The sequence below is a fragment of the Rhinoraja longicauda genome, chromosome 35, assembly GCF_053455715.1.
Source record: "Rhinoraja longicauda isolate Sanriku21f chromosome 35, sRhiLon1.1, whole genome shotgun sequence".
Classification (NCBI taxonomy): Eukaryota; Metazoa; Chordata; class Chondrichthyes; order Rajiformes; family Arhynchobatidae; genus Rhinoraja; species Rhinoraja longicauda.
Window position 1 is genome coordinate 2,793,734 of NC_135987.1, and position 20,618 is coordinate 2,814,351.

At 47.8% G+C, this 20,618-nt stretch overlaps 1 protein-coding gene across 1 annotated transcript in view; it reads right to left on the minus strand.

The window, feature by feature from the left end:
- LOC144610078 (annexin-B12-like) overlaps positions 1–17,214 on the minus strand; it is a 71,338-nt gene extending 54,124 nt beyond the window's left edge. Inside the window, exon 1 of the mRNA XM_078428606.1 lies at positions 17,134–17,214. The gene's annotated coding sequence lies outside the window, so the exon portion shown is untranslated. The remainder of the gene's footprint in view (positions 1–17,133) is intronic.
- Between the last annotated feature and the right edge of the window lie 3,404 nt (positions 17,215–20,618).

Consider the following 20,618-nt stretch of genomic DNA (forward strand, 5'->3'; position numbering starts at 1 on the left):
CAAGATGCAGCGCTGAACGCCACAGGAGATCCTTTTTCCTTGCTCTCAAACTTTGTACAATTCCTCCCCCTTCTGTCGTGGGGTAGACTGAGACTGACTCCCCTCTCCCCCCCCCAATCTTTGCACATCCCCAATCCTGGACTTTCCACTCGTCACTTTAATTTCAGGTTCCATGTATCTTGTTGTGTTTGATGACTGTTGGCTGACCAAGTTCCCTCCTGGGATAAATAAAGTTCTATCGTATCGTATAGTATCGTCCTCCAGACTGGAGGCCTAGGTTTCGCTGGAAGCTTGCGCTCGGTCCACCATGCTTTCCCGGTTGCTAGCCATTTTAATTCCCCTTCCCATTCGCAAACTTACCTTTCTGTCCTGGGCCCCCTCCATTGCCAGAGTCAAGCAGACTGCTGGAACAGCACCTCATATTCCGCTAGGACAGCTTACACCCCAATGGTATGAATGTTGAATTCTCCAATTTTACGTAACCTTCAACTAACCACCCCCACATGCTCACCCTCTCTTCTCCGCCACTTCTCTCCACTCGCCTCACCCGGACTCCCACCTATTTCTTTCCTCCAACCCACTCCACCCCACCCTGCTACCCCCCCCCCCCCCTTCTCTTCCGCACTGTATCTCTAAACAATAAAACACTCTTGCCTCTCTATTAAATACAACTGTGGGCAGCACACTGACTGGTAGAGCAACTGGGTACAACGTCAAGCTTACAGCTTGCTGAAACTGGGAGAGGGAAGTGGCCGGAGGGAAAAGGGAACAAGATGAACTCTTCCTGCATCAACACACAATGGGAAGGAGAGTGCACCTGCAGGCAAGTGAAATAAATGCCACACAGAACCACAGAACTAGCTGCCACAAGAAGAGTGTTTCTATTCATATAACACAGTATAATGTCATAACATCAGAGCACCTTTTGTATGCTAAATTATTATGGCTGAAATGGGGTTTGTATGAAATTTTGGGGGTTTCAGTGTGACTGGGAAGGTGTGATTGAAGGCAGCATGGTGGCGCTGCTGGTAGAGCTGCTGCCTCACAGCACCAGAGACCTGGGTTCCATCCAGATCACAGGGGGAACATGCAAACTCCATACAGGATCGAACCAGGGTCTCTGGCACTTTAAGGCAGCAGACCGCCCTCTAGACTTGTGCCTTGTAGATGCTGGAATGGGCTTGCAGTCGCGAGCTGAGTCATTTACCAGGGGCATCAGGTCTCTGACCTGCTCGTACTCTGCCTCACATTCTCCAAATCAGTTGGGCATGAAACCCAAGTTAGAAGCGATAGAACAAATCTGGCACTGTTAATGTATAGAATTGGTGATATGTTGTGCGTTGCTTCCTTTACAAGGGTCATAAGCCCTTGGTGATTTCTTTAGAGATACGGCTGGAAACAGGCCCTCCATCTGCACCAACCAATGATCATCTGTACAATAGTTCTATCCTACACATTAGGGAAAATCCACAGAAGCCAATTAATCTACACACTTGTACGTTTTTGGGATGTGGTAGAAGACCACCCGGAGAAAACCCACCCGGTTACAGGGAGAACATACAAACTCCATGCAGATAGCACCCGAGGTTAGGATGGAACCCGGGTCTCTGGCGCTGTAAGGCAGCAACTCCACCACTGCAACTATCGCTAATCAACTATTGCTACATTTAAGAAACATATAGACAGGTACATGGATAGGACAGGTATGACTCTATGCTCTACTCTGTCCACAACCTGCGTTCTGTCGGTTTTATGAATTTCTTCCTGTCCCCGCGTTGAATGATACAGCAACAGATCCGGCATGGTGGCGCAGCGGTAGAGTTGCTGCCTTACAGCGCCAGAAACCAGGGTTCGATCCTGACCACGGATGCCTGTCTAGACAGAGTTTGTATGTTCACCCCATGATCGCGTGGGTTGTACGTTCACCCCATGACCGGTGCTCCTGTTTCTTCCCACATTCCAAAGTACAGGGTTGTAGGTTAATTGCCTTTTGTAAATTATCCCCAGTGTGTCAGATAGTGTCAGTGCTGGTCGGCACGGACTCGGTGGGCCGAGCAGCCTGTTTCCATGCTGTATCTCTAAACTAAACTAAATTAAATGTGCCTTCTGTAACTAAAAATGGCATTACTTTTTCTTTATTTGTGTGCTATATTACATTTCCCTTAAACATTTATGCTGTAAGAAGAGCATTATCTCCACATTATGGGCAGTTGACAATCCCTGCACTTATTCAGAAGCTTTGAGAAGGGGGAGTGTTAAAAAATGACAAGGGGATGGGGCAGAGGCATTAGATATTTATGAAAAATAAATCATATTGGAATTATCTGCTTGAGGTTTAGGGGCTCTAATCAGCAAGCCAGGTAAAGACAGTGGTCATGGTATCTTGAAGCTTTCAGAAGGCCTTCGATAAGATGCTACACAAGAGATTATGAAACAAAAATAGAGCACATGGGATTGGGCCTTAAATACCGGATTGAAGATCCGGTTAACAGGTATAAAGGAGAGGGCAAGATTAGTCATCGAGAAATACAGCACGAAAACAGGTCCTTCGGCCCAACACATCTATGCTGAACAAGACGCGAATTTACATAGTCTCGTCTTTCCGTATTTGATCTACATCCCACTGACATTTTACAGCACCAGTGACCCGGGTTCGATCCTGACTACCGGTGCTGTCTGTAAGGAGTTTGCACGTTCTCCTTGTGGGTTTCCTCCCACATTCCAAAGGCATGTGGGTTTGGGCATTAATTGCCTTCTGTAAATTGTTCCTAGTGTGTAGGATATGAAAGTGGAACTAGTGCGAATGGGTGATCGATAGTTGGTGTGGACTCAGTGGGCCGAAGGGCCTGTTTCCACACTGTATCTCCAAAACTGAAGCCTGACCAATGTAGGCAACATGCCAAGCCTACACCTTCTTAATCACTCTATCTCCTTGTGTTGCCACTCGCAAGGAGGGATGGACTTTGGTCCCAGCTCCCACTCCTACCTGACTTTAGCTGGGATTACATGCTCAACTATGGAGAGGATTGGAATTGACAACTTCTTGACTTGGAAGCAAAGCTCTCCACAATTGCTGTCAATGCCTCCAAATAATAGTATGCAGGAAAGAACTGCAGATGCCAGACACAAAATGCTAGAGTAACTCAGCGGGTCAGGCTGCCGTTTCGGGTCAGTACCCTTCTTCAGATTAATGTCAGGGGAGGGTACGGGACAAAGATAGGATGTAGTCGGTGACAGGAAGACTAGTGGGAGAACTGGGAAGGGGGTGGGGATAGAGGGGGGAAGCAGGGACTAACTGAAGTTAGAGAAGTCAATGTTCATACCACTGGGGTGTAAGCTGCCCAAGCGAAATATGAGCTGCTGTTCCTCCAATTTGCGCTGGGCCTCACTCTGACAATGGAGGAGGCCCAGGACAGAAAGGTCAGATTGGGAATGGGAGGGGGAGTTGAAGTGCTGAGCCACCGGGAGATCAGGTCGGTTGCTGGTTTATACCGTAGACACAAAATGCTGGAGTAACGCTGCGGGTCAGGCAGCATCGGGCAGAATTGGTGATGTTTCATGTGTGGTCTTTTCTTGCCTCCTGTTTATTCTCCCCACCTCTACTTTCATTCTGAAGGAGGGTTCCGATCCGAAACGTGACCTATTCTTTTTTTCCAGAGATGCCGCCTGACCCACTGAGTCGCTCCGGTATTTTGTGTCTATCTGCCAAATTACAAATAGATTCTTCCCATTCGTAAGATGGACGTGCCACAATTACATAATGGCCTCGTAGTTCAGCCTGGAAACCGCCACAGTGAAACTTGAAACCAGCTGAAGCTGTGATTAAACGTCAGCAGAGGGTGGGGCAGTCAATCAACACTCTGCCCTTCACACAGACCCAAAGTCTGAATATAACTTACATCAGACAGGCACAGAGTGCTGGGGTAACTCAGCGGATCAGGCACCGTCTCTGGAGAACATGGATGGGTGACTTTTTGGATCGAGACCCTTCTTCACAATGCTTCCTTCCTACAGATCCCAACTTACATTAATCGGCTTGTGCTGCCTGTGAGGTTTAGTTTAGAGATACAGCGCGGAAACAGGCCCCCCCGGCCCACCGAGTCAGCGCCGACCAGCGATCCCCGCACACTAACACTATCCTACACACACGAGGGACAATTTACAACTTTAGCAAAGCCAATTAACCTACAAACCTGCACGTCTTTGGAGTGTGGGTGGAAACCGGAGCAACTGGGGAAAACCCAGTCAGGTCACGGGGAGAACAGTCAGGATCGAAATTAGGTTTCTGGCATTGTAAAGCAGCAACTCTACTGCGGTGTCGCCCAGATTGTAGAGTGCATCTCGACACAGTTCTAGGTTGGTACAGAACACAACTTGAAATTGTGTGCAGATGATCTACTGTAAAAGGATTGTGCAGGAAGGAACTGCAGATGCTGGTTTAAACTAAATATAGACACAAAATGCTGAAGTCACTCAGCAGGACAGACAGCATCTCTGGAGAGAAGGAAAAGATGACGTTTCGGGCCGAGGCCCTTCTTGATCTGAAAGGCTTATTGGATTAGCAATATTAGAGTACACACACGGCGTTTCCAGGATGTGGCCACACTTCACTTGATCACTATGCCGAGGCTGGCTGCTGGAAACTTCAGTTCCTGCACTTTTGGTTATATCGTCAGTGTTGCTACTGCAAATGCTTCCGGTTAGGAAATAGTTCCATGGGTTTGGGCGTACTTTATTTACAGTACGTGGGCGGGACGGTGGCGCAGCGGTAGAGTTGCTGGCTTACAGCGCCAGAGAACCGGGTTCGATCCCGACTACGGGTGCTGTCTGTACTGAGTTTGTATGTTCTCCCCGTGACCGGGTGGGTTTTCTCCGGGTGCTCCGCTTTCCTCCCACACTCTGAGCTGACTTGCCAAGATGTTCCACTACAAAAGGGACATCTTAAACTGTGCCCTCAAATGTGTATGAATAAGCAAACATACTTTCTGTGATAACAAGGACCTGCAGATGCTGGTTTATACCAAAGATAGACACAAAGTGCTGGAGTAACTCAGCGTGTCAGGCAGCTTCTCTGGGGAACGTGGATAGGTGATGAAAGATAGACACAAAGTGCTGGAGTAACTCTGGGGAACGTGGATTGGTGACGTTTCAGGTTGTAAGCCTTTTTCAGACAGTTTGATAAATAAAGTTTGATAAATTCAGATAGCTTGATACTTTCTGTAGATTGATAAATGTTCTTCTGTCAAACCTCCTCCCTCCCAAGCTTAATACTGGTATTTCTGCTATAACATGATAGTTACATTCCTAATGAACCTCTCATTATGGAACTCCACAATGCAGCAGAACAGGCTGTAGTTGATTTCAAAGCGAAGATTTAAACAGCCTTTCACGATCGTGTTTGTGCTAGAACTAACATAGCCTGTGTAATGCACATCAGTTTACAGATACAGGATTTAAACGTCCCTTTGGCCCATCGAGTCCACACCGATGGCCCATTCTATGTTATACTAGACCAAGTGGACCCATGGGGCCCAAACCACTCCTGCATTGATGCAGCACCCTCTCTTCCCCCTCCCCTCCCTCCATCCTTCCTCCCTCCACCCCTCCTCCCTCACTCCATCCCCCTCAACTCCCTTATCCTCCCTCCCCTCCCACCTCCCTCCCTCCTACCCCCCTCCTCCCACTCCCGTCTCCCCCCCTCACCCACCCTTCCCCTCGCCCCCCACTCCCCCCTCCCCTCCCCCTTTTGCGGGGTGGTGGCCATAACGAAAATCCACTAGAAAGAGTGTGCAGAAAGGATAAACACAAAGTGCTGGAGTGACTCAGCAGCTTAGGCAGCATCAAAGATACTAGAGGAACAAGATAGACCACTCGACCCTAAAAACAGCAGTTCGTCACGGCGCCATTTTAGTAGGCAGAAATCTGCAGAAACATTTAAAAAGAAAAATAACAAAAATCTGTGAATTGATAGATGAGATATATTTTGCATTTTAATGGTATCATCACACATACTGTTCCCGCAAAACACTGATTACACTGCGAGAGGCAAAACAGACGGCGGGTTTTGCTTACTAAAATGGCGGACGTTATGCTCGTTTGCGTACTACACTTAGGTATAGGCGATTTTAACTGAGTGGTCCATCTTGTTCCTCTAGTATCTTTGGGCAGCATCTCCACCAACCCTGGCAATACGTTCCAGTCACCCACCACACTGTGTGAAAAAAAACTTGCCCCGAACATCTCCTTCAAACTTTGCCCTTCTCACCTTAAGCTGTGCCCTGTGGTATTTGATATTTCCATCCAGCACAATACATTCTACCCAATCTATGCCTCTTATAACTTTATATACTTCTATCAGGTCTCCACTCAACCTCCGACGCTCCAAAGAAAACACTCCAAGTCTGTCCAAGCCCTCATTGTAGCTGATGCCCTCTGATCCAGGCATCATTCTGGTAAAGGGAGACACAAAATGCTGGAGTAACTCAGCGGGTCAGGCAGCATCTCAGGAGAGAAGGAATGGGCGACCCATTCCTTCTCTCCTGAGATGCTGCCTGACCCGCTGAGTTACTCCAGCATTTTGTGCCTACCTTTGATTTAAACCAGCATCTGCAGTTTTTTTCCTATCATTCTGGTAAACCTCCTCTGCACCCTCTCCAAAGCCTCCGCATCCTTCTTGTAATGGGGGCGACTAGAACTGCACACAATACTCCAAATGCGGCCTAACCAAAGTCCTAGAGAGCTGCATTATGACCTCCTGACTCTCATACTGAATGCCACCACCAATGAAGGCAAGCACACCACATGCCCTCTTTACCACAGGATTCAGCACTGCAAATGCAAATCCAAGTACTTTTAAATTCCCCTTTGTGGAAAGAGAAACAGAATGAACATTTCTGGCTGAAAACTCTTCACCCACAGAAAAACACCCAACAGATCAAGCAGCATATGTGTAAAGAGAATTCAATTTCAGACCAAAAAGATATTGTTGTCAAAGACTTGGAACGTTATTTCCTGAAATGGCGGGACTGTCATATGTTGAAAGACTGGAGCGACTAGGCTTGTATACACTGGAATTTAGAAGGATGAGAGGAGAGCTTATCGAAACGTATAAGATTATTAAAGGGTTGGACACGTTAGAGGCAGGAAACATGTTCCCCATGTTGGGGGAGTCCAGAACAAGGGGCCACAGTTTAAGAATAAGGGGTAGGCCATTTAGAACTGACATGAGGAAAAACCTTTTCAGTCAGATAGTTGTGAATCTGTGGGATTCTCTGCCTCAGAAGGCAGTGGAGGCCAATTCTCTGAATGCATTCAAGAGAGAGCTAGATAGAGCTCTTAAGGATAGTGGAGTCAGGGGGTATGGGGAGAAGGCAGGAACGGGGTACTGATTGAGAATGATCAGCCATGATCACATTGAATGGCGGTGCTGGCTCGAAGGGCCGAATGGCCTCCTCCTGCACTTATTGTCTATTGTTATCTCTGTTTCTTGTTCCACTGAAGTTGCCTGATAGAGTCAGAGTCATACAGCATGGAAACAGGACCTTCGGCCCAACTTGCCCATGCCAACCAAGATGCCCCATTCACCCCTTCCTTCCTCTTCATCAAAGGGAAACGGGTCTTTCCAATCCATTCTATTTTAACCTCACGTAACTCTACACTCGAAAATCTTGCATGTGACAATGCACCACCGTTATATTTAGCAACTCCCCGCTGGCAGCAGGTTATATTGGTCGTATAACTCTCCGGGAAATCCCTCTAGAGAGACTGAGTTACAGGTGTTTTTTCACAGACCAGGTGATAGAGCAAGTCCAATGTCAACCATGCTCGCAGATCTTAGTTGTTGTGCAGGAAGGAACTGCAGATGCTGGTAAACACCGAAGATAGACACAAAATGCTGGAGTAACTCAGCGGGACAGGCAGCTAAATAGTTCACAGACTCAGACCATCCTGATGCTACTAACTCTTTGGAAAAGCTACCCATCTGATCCCATCACCTCTAACCCCCTAAAAGTACTTCCACCTTGGTGGCACAGTGGTGCAACCGATAGAACTGCTGCCTCACACCCTCGGTAGCCCAGGTTCAATCCTGACCGGTGGTCTCTAGGTGGAGTTTGCATGTTCTCCCTGTGGTTCCTATGTGACGGATGTTGATGGAAATATGTTAGGGTGGGTAAAATGGGCATGTATTCGTTGGGATGAAGGGTGTCCCACTGAGTTACTCCAGCATTTTGTGTCTAACGTTGGGATGAAGGAGCTGTTTCGGTGTTGTATACCTCTGTAATTCTAGGAGTATTTATCATATCACCTATTTGAATTTGCTTCCAGCACCCTTCCACATGGTGCATTTTATACCAATTCCACTCTGTCACAGCGAGATCCAGATTCTTTAATCTGTTTTCTCCTCGAACTTTGGTTTCATGAGAAATCAATCTGTCGGTCTCTTCATCAAAAGGAAACTTTTAGTTAAAACCCTCTAATCTGTGCGTGTTCTCGGAAATCTATTCTGTACCCTCCCCACATCCTTCCTGTATTAGGCTGACCAAACTGCGTATAATACTCCAAAGGGGGCCTAAACAAAGTCCGATAAAGCTGCATTATAACTTCCTGAGTCTTATACTCAATGCCTTAGGTAGCACTTTATTCACAAAATGCTGGAGTAACTCAGCAGGTCAGGCAGCATCTCAGGAGAGAAGGAATGGGTGACGTTTCAGGTCGAGACCCTTCTTCAGACTGATGTCAGGGGGGCGGGACAAAGGAAGGATATAAGTGGAGACAGGAAGATAGAGGGAGATCTGGGAAGGAGGAGGGGAAGAGAGGGACAGAGGAACTATCTAAAGTTGGAGAAGTCAATGTTCATACCGCTGGGCTGCAAGCTGCCCAAGCGAAATATGAGGTGCTGTTTCTCCAATTTCCGGTGGGCCTCACTATGGCACTGGAGGAGGCCCATGACAGAAAGGTCAGACTGGGAGTGGGAGGGGGAGTTGAAGTGCTCAGCCACCGGGAGATCAGGTTGGTTAAGGCGGACTGAGCGAAGGTAGCACAGTGCTTCAGCGGTAGAGTTGCTGCCTCTCAGCGCCAGAGACCCGGGTACAACCCTGACCGTGGGTGCTGTCTGCACGGAGTTTGCACGATCTCTCCCTGACCACGTGGGTTTCCGCAGGATAACCTGGTTTCCTCCCACTTTCCAAAGACGTTCAGGTTTGTAGGTTAGTTAGCTTCTGTAAATTGTCCCTGGTGTATGGAATAGAAATAGTACGGGGTGATCGCTGGTCGGCGTGGACTCAGTGAGCCGAAGATCCTCTTTCCACCCAATATCATTAATCTAAACTACACTAATGTAATCTAAACTAAACTACACTACACTAAACTACACTTCACTAAACACAAAATAAATCTCCCCCATCTCTGGCTGCTACACTTACCAATGGCCCCAGAACTTGCCCTCTGGTCCCAGAAGCTCCTGCATCATTTCTCTATATAAATCCAAGAATCAGCCTAACTTGATCTGGATTCCTCCAGAAATACATTAATCGCTCTTTAACTGGTACATGTGATTTTGCTGTGTACAAAATGGACATCATGTTTGTCTACACAACATGAATCATTAGAGATCTAAAATAGTTCATTGTGGATGAGATATTTTGAGGCTTTTTTGGAATGATGTTATAGAAACATAGAAAATAGGTGCAGGAGGAGGCCATTCGGCCCTTTGAGCCATTCGTCCCTTTGAGTCATTGTGATCATGGCTGATCGTCCACAATCAATAACCCGTGCCTGCCTTCTCCCCATATCCCTTGATTCCACTAGCCCCTAGAGCTCTATCCAACTCTCTCTTAAATCCATCCAGTGATTTGGCTTCCACTACCCTCTGTGGCAGAGAATTCCACAAATTCACAACTCTCTGGATGAAAAAGTTTTTTCTCACCTCAGTTTTGATGTTTAAGAGACATTTAGATAAGTCACATTGATACGCAGAGATTGGGGGGGGGGGTTATGGCTCTTGTGCAGGCAATGACATTAGTTCTTCTTTTCATGTTCAGCACAGACTGTGGTCTAAAGGGCCTGTGCCTGTGTTGAACGTGTTTATGTTCTGTGCCTGAGCAACTGAAGCAGTCTATGTGTGCGTGCTGCAAAACCTAGACAATGTTCTGAAATATTCACTCTTTCGCTTTGCATGGGTGCGAGCAGACTGACCACTTGAGTATTTCCTATTTCTGTTTTGGAGTAATATTTGGAGTAATAAAGAGATTCAGCATGAAACCTGGCCCTTCAGCCCACAAGTCTGTGCTGATCGCCAACCACCAATTTACATTAATCTGACAAAAATACCATTTTATTCTTCCCATACTCTCAATATCTCCCCCCAGAAAATAGATGCAGGAGGAGGCCATTTGGCCCTTTGAGCCAGCACCGCCATTCATTGTGATCATGGCTGATCATCCACAATCAATAACCTGTGCCCAACTTCTCCCTGTTGCTCATGGATAGACACAAAACGCTGGAGTAACTCAGCGGGACAGGCAGTAGCTCTGGAGAAGAAATAGATGACGTTTCAGGTGGAGACCCTTCTACAGATATTGCTCAGGGTCCTCGCTAGTTTTCTACACCACCGATTTTCAGCAACCGGCGGTCTGGCACCTTCCTGACAAAAATACGAGCTCTCAAAATCCCCCCTTCCCTCCCCCCCAAAATAAGTCCCCCCCAAAATATGGCGCCTAGGCCAGGTGAGGCTGCCAAACACAACCCCATTGGGACTAGGACTCATTTAAAACGAGGTGAGAAGAAACCTTTTCACCCAGAGTTGTGAATTTGTGGAATTCTCTGCCATAGAGGGCAGTGGAGGCCAATTCACTGGATGAATTTAAAAGAGAGTTAGATAGAGCTCTAGGGACTAGTGGAATCAAGGGATATGGGGAGAAGACAGGCACGGGTTACTGATTGTGGATGATCAGCCATGATCGTAATGAATGGCGGTGCTGGCTCGAAGGGCCAAATGGCCTCCTCCTGCACCTATTTTCTATGTTTCTCTGACTTCCGCGGCCAATCGGTGGGTGGAATTTGCCCCCTGCGGCCGGGTCTCTGGAACTCCGGCCCGGCCGGAGCCGGCTGATCCGTTCCCATAGCCGACTTCCACGGGCGACTTTGGGGAGCGGTATCTCGGCCCCACGGCTGCCTAGGCAGATCGTTCTGGTACCACTGGACTGCTCTCAGCTCTCCATAACCTCTGTTGGTCTGGCAAAACAGATAATCCAGATAGGCTCTGGAACCAAGGGTGCTGGAAAACCGGTGTGGACCTGCATCACGACCACAGAAATAAAAATCACAACAACCACCTCTTGTACATACAGCAGCAACTACCAGCTTGTTAATGCCGCTCCTGCCTCACAGGAACACTCAGGAGATAAGACACAAAATGCTGGGCTTCTCAGCGCGGCAGGCAGCATCTCTGGAGAACATGAATAGGTGAGGTTTCGGGTTGGGTTCCTTATTTAGGTTGTTAGCAAAACTCAAGGGAATTTGTAGGAAATAACTGCAGATGCTGATTTAAATCGAAGGTGGACACAAAATGCTGGAGTAACTCAGCGGGTCAGGCAGCATCTCGGGAGAGAAGGAATGGGTGACGTTTCGGGTCGAGACCCTTCAGGAACTGCAGATGCTGGATACGAAGGGTCTCGACTCGAAACGTCACCCATTCTTTCTCTCCCGAGATGCTGCCTGACCCGCTGAGTTACTCCAGCATTTTGTGTCTACCTTCAGCGGAATTTGTTCCAGTCCAGAGGCTGGAGTTGTCTTTGACTCAAGAACAAGGTGAGATGCTTACTCATCACATACAATTGTGGGTGCAACACTAAATGAGTCATAATCCAGAGGGCAGGACTAACAATGCAAAGAACCGAGTTCAAACTCTGCCAAGGCAGCCATGGAATTTAAATTCAATTAATAACCTGATTTTTTTAAAAAATGTTTGTTTTAATGGTGCTATGCAGCATAGTGGCACAGCGGTAGAGTTGCTGACCAACAGACAGCGCCAGATACCTGGATTTGAGCCTGACTGCTGATGCTGTCGTAGGGAGTTTGTATGTTTGCCCCGTGACTGTGTGGGTTTTCAGATTTTCTACCACACTCCAAAGACCTGGAGGTTTTTAGGTTAATTGGCTTCGGTAAAGATTATAAATTGTCCCTACTGTGCAGGATAGTGCTAGTTCATGGGGTGATCGCTGGTCGGCGCGGACTCGGTGGGCTGAAGGGCCTGTTTCCACATTGTATCTCTAAATTAAACTAAGCTAAAAATACAGGTCCACCACCGATTTAGTTTAGTTGAGAGATACAGCGCGGAAACAGGCCCTTTTGGCCCACCGGGTCCGCGCCGACCAACGATCCCCGCACATTAACACTATCCTACACCCACTTGGGACAATCTTTATTTACATTTACCAAGCCAATTAACCTACAAACCTGCACGTCTTTGTAGTGTGGGAGGTCACGGGGAGAACGTATAAACTCCGTACAGACAGCACCCGCAGTAGGGATCGAACCCGGGTCTCCAGTGCTGCATTCGCAACTCTACTGCTGCGCCACAGTGCCGCCCTTATCTAGCAACTCGTGGTCTGACACTTCCATTAAACCAGACAAAATTACAAAAGCGATCTTGTAATCTCCCCAGAAGTCCCCCCAAAATGTGGTGCCTAGGCTGGGTGAGGCAACCAATCTCGACCTCATCGGGACTTACGTGCCGATCGGCGGGTCGAGTTTGGCCCGGCAAATTGGATAATCCAGAGAGGCTCTGGAACCAAGGGTTCCGGAAAATTGAAGGTGGATTTGTACCTCATCTCTTGAATGGCTTACACCTTATTATTATGCTGTGCTCCCAATCCAGGGCCTCCCCATCATATAGACCATCCTATATCTGATTAGTCCCGTCCTATTATAATTCGGCAGGTGTCTGTAATTTCATTTATCTTAACTCTAATTGATGTAACCTCTGGCCAATGTCAGGCCTGCCATCCCAGGGATTAGTCCGACAAACCTTTGTTGAATTCCCTCCAGAGCAAGAACTGCCATCCTCAGATAAAGGCAATAGACAATAGGTGCAGGAGGAGGCCATTCGGCCCTTCGAGCCAGCACCACCATTCAACGTGATCATGCCTGATCATTCTCAATCAGTACCCCGTTCCTGCCTTCTCCCCATATCCCCTGACTCCGCTATCCTTAAGAGCTCTATCTAGCTCCCTCTTGAATGCATTCAGAGAATTGGCCTCCACTGCCTTCTGAGGCAGAGAATTCCACAGATTCACAACTCTCTGACTGAAAAGGTTTTTCCTCATCTCAGTTCTCAATGGCTTACCCCTTATTCTTAAACTGTGGCCCCTTGTTCTGGACTCCCCCAACATTGGGAACATGTTTCCTGCCTCTAACGTGTCCAACCCCTTAATAATCTTATACATTTCGATAAGACCTCCTCTCATCCTTCTAAATTCCAGTGCATTCAACTGCCCTCAATAGCTCAGGGTGCAGTTCTACTAAGAGGCTCTACTGTCACAGCAAGACACCCTGTCCCTGTACAGGTCCAACACAGATTTTCTGGCACCCTTGGTTCCAGAGCCTTTCTGGGTTATCTGTTTTGCCGGACCAACAGAGGTCAGGGCCTCCGAGAGGAGTCCAACGGTACCAGAACGGTCCGCTGGAGTTCCAGAGACGCCCGCAGGGAGAACATTTGACCCGCCGATCGGCTGCGGAAGTCCTGATGAGGTGGAGATCAACTGCCTCACCCGGCGTACGCGCCACTTAGGCGGGGGGACTTCTGGGTGAGGGAGGGAATTTCAAGTGAGTTCTTGTAATTTTGTCCAGATTAAAAGGAGGTGCCGGACCACAAGTTGCCAGAAAATAGATGGTGGACACAATAAGCTTTGGCTTCTGCCTACACCTTTTTTTTATGGTCAGAAAATATCATGTGTGATTATATTGTTTTATTTTTGATACAATGATTTTGCACTATTTAACTTTCACAACTGTTGTATTGTATTGACCGGAAAATAAAATATTTGACTCTTCAAACAATGTAGCTCAGTATACCATTTGCCTTTCCATCTTCCCATCTCCTGCGGTACCTTCAATGACCAATGCACAAGGACATCGAGGTCTAACTGCACCTTCCCTTTCCTAGGCTTTTGTCATTCTGATAATAAGCTGCCCTCCTGTTATTGCCACCAAGGTTTATCTTCATTGTGTCAGACCTATTGTGTATAAAATCATGAGGGAATTGATAGTGTTAATGCGCAAAGTTTTTGACCCAGGGTAGGAGAAACAAAATCAAGAGGACATCGTGGACATGTTTAAGGTGGCGCTGTGGTAGAGCTACTACCTTACAGCGCCAGAGACCAGGGTTCGATTCTGACTACGGGTGCTGTCTGTATGGAGTATGCATGTTCCCCCCGTGACCTGCGTGGGTATTTTCCGAGATCTTCGGTATCCTCCCACTCTCCAATGATGTACAGGTTTGTTGGATAAATGGCTTGGTATAAATGTAAAACATAAAATTGTCCCTGATGTTTGTAGGGTGATGTTAGTGTGCAGGGATCGCTGTGAACTCGGTGGGCAGAGGGGCCTGTTTCCACACTGTATCACTATACAACTGTACAACTGCAGTAGGACCTCTTTGCTCCTATACTCAACTCCTCTTGTTATGAAGGCCAACATTATAGATGACATTATACTCTAAATTACTGCAATTAGTGGTCATATGTGGGTTTGTTTTCCCCAGGACTGGAACCAAGGTAGAGCAGAAATGCACATTCTTGCTAATTCTTGCTAATGCATTTTTGAGTCATTTTTGTGTTCAATTTCATGTTTGTAATTTTATTATACACGTACGGCATATTCTTGGAAAATTCTTGGGTATTATAATAGTCTTCAACCTCATATCATTTAAAAGTATAATAATTATAGGGCATATATTTAGCGACGTCTATATGGCGGCAGTGTGAAACGGCCTTTCGTGGTCAGTGGACAGGCCCTGGAGATTATGTGTTATGAGAAAATAACTGCAGATGCTGGTACAAATCGAAGGTATTTATTCACAAAATGCTGGAGTAACTCAGCAGGTCAGGCAGCATCTCGGGAGAGAAGGAATGGGTGACATTTCGTGTCGAGACTCTTTTCAAGGGTCTCGACCCGAAATGTCACCCATTCCTTCTCTCCTGAGATGCTGCCTGACCTGCTGAGTCACTCCAGCATTTTGTGAATAAATATCTGGAGATTATGTGTGTTGTTTTCTCTCTCTCTCTCTCGCTCTCTCCTCCAAGGTTTGCCTCTATTTGCTTCAGTTTTATTTAAGTGTTATTTAGCAAGTTATTCATCTCTTTTTACATTTTTTGTTTTACAGAAATGTTTATATGTGTTATATATGATTTTGGTTATTTATGTTTATTTTTTGTGTTTACAGATTTGGTTGATTTTTTGTGGGAATGAAAACTGATGAGGTCCCTTGAAAAAGCCGGTTGATTTCAGTTTTTTTTTGTCATTGTCAATAAACTTGAGAAAAACATAAGTTATTTTTTGCTTAAACCAGTTATCAGAAAAAATATGTCATGTTTGCGTTATGAACTTTAAGTTTATGAAAGAGAAAGAGATTAACTTTAAAATATAATAATTTTTACGTAGGGGTTCCCTGAGACATGTAAATTATTTCAAGGGTTCTGCAAGGGTAAAAAAGGTTGAGAAACGTTGGTTCAGAGACACAGTGTGGAGACAGGCCCTTCGGCCCACCACAGACCAGTGGTCACCCGCTCACGACTTCTAACCTACACACTGGGAACAATTTTTGTAGAAACCAATTAGCCAACAGCAGTTAATAACCAGTGACTAGCAGTCACAGTGATTGCCAGAGACTGCACTGGTTAGTGAGACTAGCTGGTGACCAGCAGTCCCAGTGTTGGAGCCTACAGGGGTTAGTGAGGCTAACTAGTGGCCAGCAGTCCCAGTGTTGGAGCCTACAGGGGTTAGTGAGGCTAACTAGTGGCCAGCAGTCCCAGTGTTGGAGCCTACAGGGGTTAGTGAGGCTAACTAGTGGCCAGCAGTCCCAGTGTTGGAGCCTACAGGGGTTAGTGAGGCTAACTAGTGGCCAGCAGTCCCAGTGTTGGAGCCTACAGGGGTTAGTGAGGCTAACTAGTGGCCAGCAGTCCCAGTGTTGGAGCCTACAGGGGTTAGTGAGGCTAACTAGTGGCCAGCAGTCCCAGTGTTGGAGCCTACAGGGGTTAGTGAGGCTAACTAGTGGCCAGCAGTCCCAGTGTTGGAGCCTACAGGGGTTAGTGAGGCTAACTAATGGCCAGCAGTCCCAGTGTTGGAGCCTACAGGGGTTAGTGAGGCTAACTAGTGGCCAGCAGTCCCAGTGTTGGAGCCTACAGGGGTTAGTGAGGCTAACTAGTGGCCAGCAGTCCCAGTGTTGGAGCCTACAGGGGTTAGTTAGTGAGGCTAACTAGTGGCCAGCAGTCCCAGTGTTGGAGCCTACAGCGGTTAGTAAGGCTAACTAGTGGCCAGCAGTCCCAGTGTTGGAGCCTACAGGGGTTAGTTAGTGAGGCTAACTAGTGGCCAGCAGTCCCAGTGTTGGAGCCTACAGGGGTTAGTTAGTGAGGCTAACTAGTGGCCAGCAGTCCCAGAGATTGCCAGAGCACAGTGCTTAATGAGACTAATTAAAGTAATCAGCAGTTCCAGTGACTGCCAGAGTACACAGAGGTGGGTGTGAGTGGGAATGTGTGAGTGTGAGAGGGTGAGTGTGTGTGTGTGAGAGGGTGAGTGTGAGAGGGTGGAGGTGGGTGTGTGTGTGAGTGTGAGAGGGTGAGTGTGTGTGTGTGAGAGGGTGAGTGTGAGAGGGTGGAGGTGGGTGTGTGTGAGGCGGGGCCGGGGCCAAGCGCTGCGCGGCCGCTCCCACATCAAAGCCGGGGACTGGCGCTCCCGTCGCGGCCACTGCAACAGGCGCGGGCCCGGGGACAGGCTCCTCTCCCCCGCGGTCCGGGACCCCGGCCTTGCCCTGCCCTCCCCTCCACACACCCCTCCACCCACCCACCCACCCAGCGGCCGGGCCCCCCGCCCCGCGGTCAGTCCCCCCCCCCCCCCCACACCCCGGGCCGCGGTTACCTGCTGTCTGTCTGTCCGTCCGCTCCGCCACTCCCGACACTTCCGGCTCCCGAGCGCGTGCCCGCCCCGGCGCGACACAGGCGGAGCGACAGCGCGACGTAACACTGACGCACAGACAGCGCAATGCACAACTCGTGCGGAACTAGTGTAACACACAACTGTCACAGGACTAGTGCAACGCAATACTAGTGTAACACACAACTGTCACAGGACTAGTGCAACGCAATACTAGTGCAACACAACTGTTGCAGGACTAGTGCAACTCAATACTAGTGTAACACACAACTGTCACAGGACTAGTGCAACGCAATACTAGTGCAACACAACTGTTGCAGGACTAGTGCAATGCAATACTAGTGCAACACAACTGTTGCAGGACTAGTGCACGCAATACTAGTGCAACACAACTGTTGCAGGACTAGTGCAACACAGCTGTCACAGGACTAGTGCAACACAATACTAGTGCAACACAACTGTTGCACGACTAGTGCAACGCAATACTAGTGCAACACAACTGTTGCAGGACTAGTGCAACGCAATACTAGTGCAACACAACTGTTGCAGGACTAGTTCAACACAGCTGTCACAGGACTAGTGCAACGCAATACTAGTGCAACACAATACTAGTGCAACACAATACTAGTGCAACACAACTTTTGCAGGACTAGTGCAACACAACTGTCACAGGACTAGTGCAAAGCAATACTAGTGCAACACAACTGTTGCAGGACTAGTGCAACACAACTGTTGCAGGACTAGTGCAACACAATACTAGTGCAACACAACTGTTGCAGGACTAGTGCAACACAACTGTTGCAGGACTAGTGCAACACAATACTAGTGCAACACAACTGTTGCAGGACTAGTGCAACACAATACTAGTGCAACACAACTGTCGCAGGACTAGTGCAATGCAATACTAGTGCAACACAACTGTCGCAGGACTAGTGCAACACAACTGTCACAGGACTCGTGCAACGCAATACTAGTGCAGCACAACTGTTGCCGGACTAGTGCAACACAACTGTTGCAGGACTAGTGCAACACAACTGTTGCAGGACTAATACAACACAACTGTTGCAGGACTAGTGCAACACAAGTGTTGCAGGACTGGTGCAACGCAATACTAGTGCAACACAACTGCTGCAGGACTAGTGCAACACAACTGTCACAGGACTAGTGCAATGCAATACTAGTGCAACTCAACCGTTGCAGGACTAGTGCAATGCGATACTAGTGCAACACAACTGTTGCAGGACTAATGTAATGCTAGTGCAACACAACTGTTGCAGGACTAGTGCAACACAATACTAGTGCAACACAACTGTTGCGGGACTAGTGCAATGCAATACTATTGCAACACAATTGTCACAGGTCTAGTGAAATGCAATATTAGTGCAACACAACTGTTGCAGGACTAGTGCAACACAATACTAGTGCAACAAAATGTTTGCAGGACTAGTGCAACACAACTGTTGCAGGACTAATGCAACACAATACTAGTGCAACACAACTGTTGCAGGACTAGTGTAATGCAATACTAGTGCAAAACAACTGTTGCAGGACTAGTGCAATGCAATACTAGTGCAACACAACTGTTGCAGGACTAGTGAAATGCAATACTAGTGCAACACAACTGTCACAGGACTAGTGCAACACAATAGTAGTGCAACACAGCTGTTGCAGGACTAGTGCAACACAACTGTTGCAGGACTAGTGCAACACAACTGTTGCAGGACTAGTGCAACACAACTGTTGTTGCTGGATTAGAGCAACACCATACTAGTGCAACACAACGGTTGAAGGGCTAGTGCAACACAATACTAGTGCAACGCAATACTAGTGCAACACAACTGTTGCAGGACTAGTGCAACGCAATACTAGTGCAACACAGCTGTTGCAGGACTAGTGCAACACAATACTAGTGCAGCACAACTGTCACAGGACTAGTGCAACGCAATACTAGTGCAACACAACTGTTGCAGGACTAGTGCAACACAACTGTGGCAGGACTAGTGCAATGCACGACTGTTGCAGGACTAGTGCAACGCACGACTGTTGCAGAACTAGTGAAACGCACAGCTAGTGCAGATCCAGCGTACAAATGGAGCAGAACGAATGCAGAGATGGGGTGGAGTGGTGCACTACTGTAGAACTAGTGCAGAGCTGGAGCGGTGCAGATCCAGACCAAAGCTGTGTACAACCAATGCAGTGCACAACCAGAGTGGAGCAGGCCCCAGGCAGTGCAGTGAAGAACCAGGGTATTGTGGAGATAGTGCAGTGCACAGTGAAGACAAAACAGTGCAGAGCCGGTGCTGCTCCGAAACAGGACCGGGAACACAGAAGGAGCAGAGCCAGTGCTGTGCAGCTGGTATCCACAGTGTGCACTGTCGGCAGTGCAAATCTGTACACTGATCCGCAGAGCACAACCCCAACACTGCATTCACTGCATGCTGCAGCTTTCTATATTATGAGGGGGAGGTTGAGCAGGCTGGGACTATTCCATGGAGCGCAGGAGGCTGAAGATTGATCTTATAGAGGTGTATAAAATCATGAGAGGAATAGATCAGGGAGATGCACAGTCTCTTTTCCAGAGTAGTAGAATCGAGGACCAGAGGACATAGGTTTAAGGTGAGGGGGGGAAGATATAATAGGAACCTGAGGGGTGACTTTTTCACACAAAGGGTGGTGGGTGTCTGAAGCGAACTGCCGGAGGAGGTAGTTGAGGAAACATTTAAGAAACATTGAGACAGGTAGGACAGGTTTAGAGGGATATGGGCCAAACACAGGCAATTGGGGCTCGTGTAGATGGGACATGTTGGGCGGTGTGGGCAAGTTGGCCGAAGGGCCTGTTTCCACACAGTATCACTTTATGACTCCATGACTCTAACTTATGGGCCTTTTTCCACATGGTATGGCAATGATTCCATCCGAGTTTGCAAAGCCAGACTTTGAACTGTATTTGCTACACTAGGTGAAGGATTGATTAGTATGGTCAGGGGTTCTGGGGAGAAGGACAGGAGAATGGTGTTGAGAGAGAAAGATAGATCAGCCATGATTGAATGGTGGAGTAGACCTGATGGGCCGAATGAACTAATTCTGCTCCTAGAGGTTTGGAGGGATATGGACCAAACGTGGGCAGGTGGGACTAGTGTAGCTGGGACTAGTGTAGTTGGCAGGTGTGGGCAAGTTGGGCCGAAGGGCCTGTTTCCATGCTGTATCACTCTATGACTCCATGACTCTAACTTATGAACTTATGGATGAGCACTGCTACACTTTACCACGTGTTCCTATTAGAAGGTCAGATACACACGAAGCCCTCCTGGCTGCTTGCCTGACCTGTTTTGACCCATCAATGGTCACCCTTCCTTCTCTGTCAACAGACACCAACACAATGCGGTGGCTCCCTCCGCCTGATGCATATTACCCACAGACCTGTGCACCATCTTCACAAGGACTCCACTATCTCAACGGGAAGAATCTCT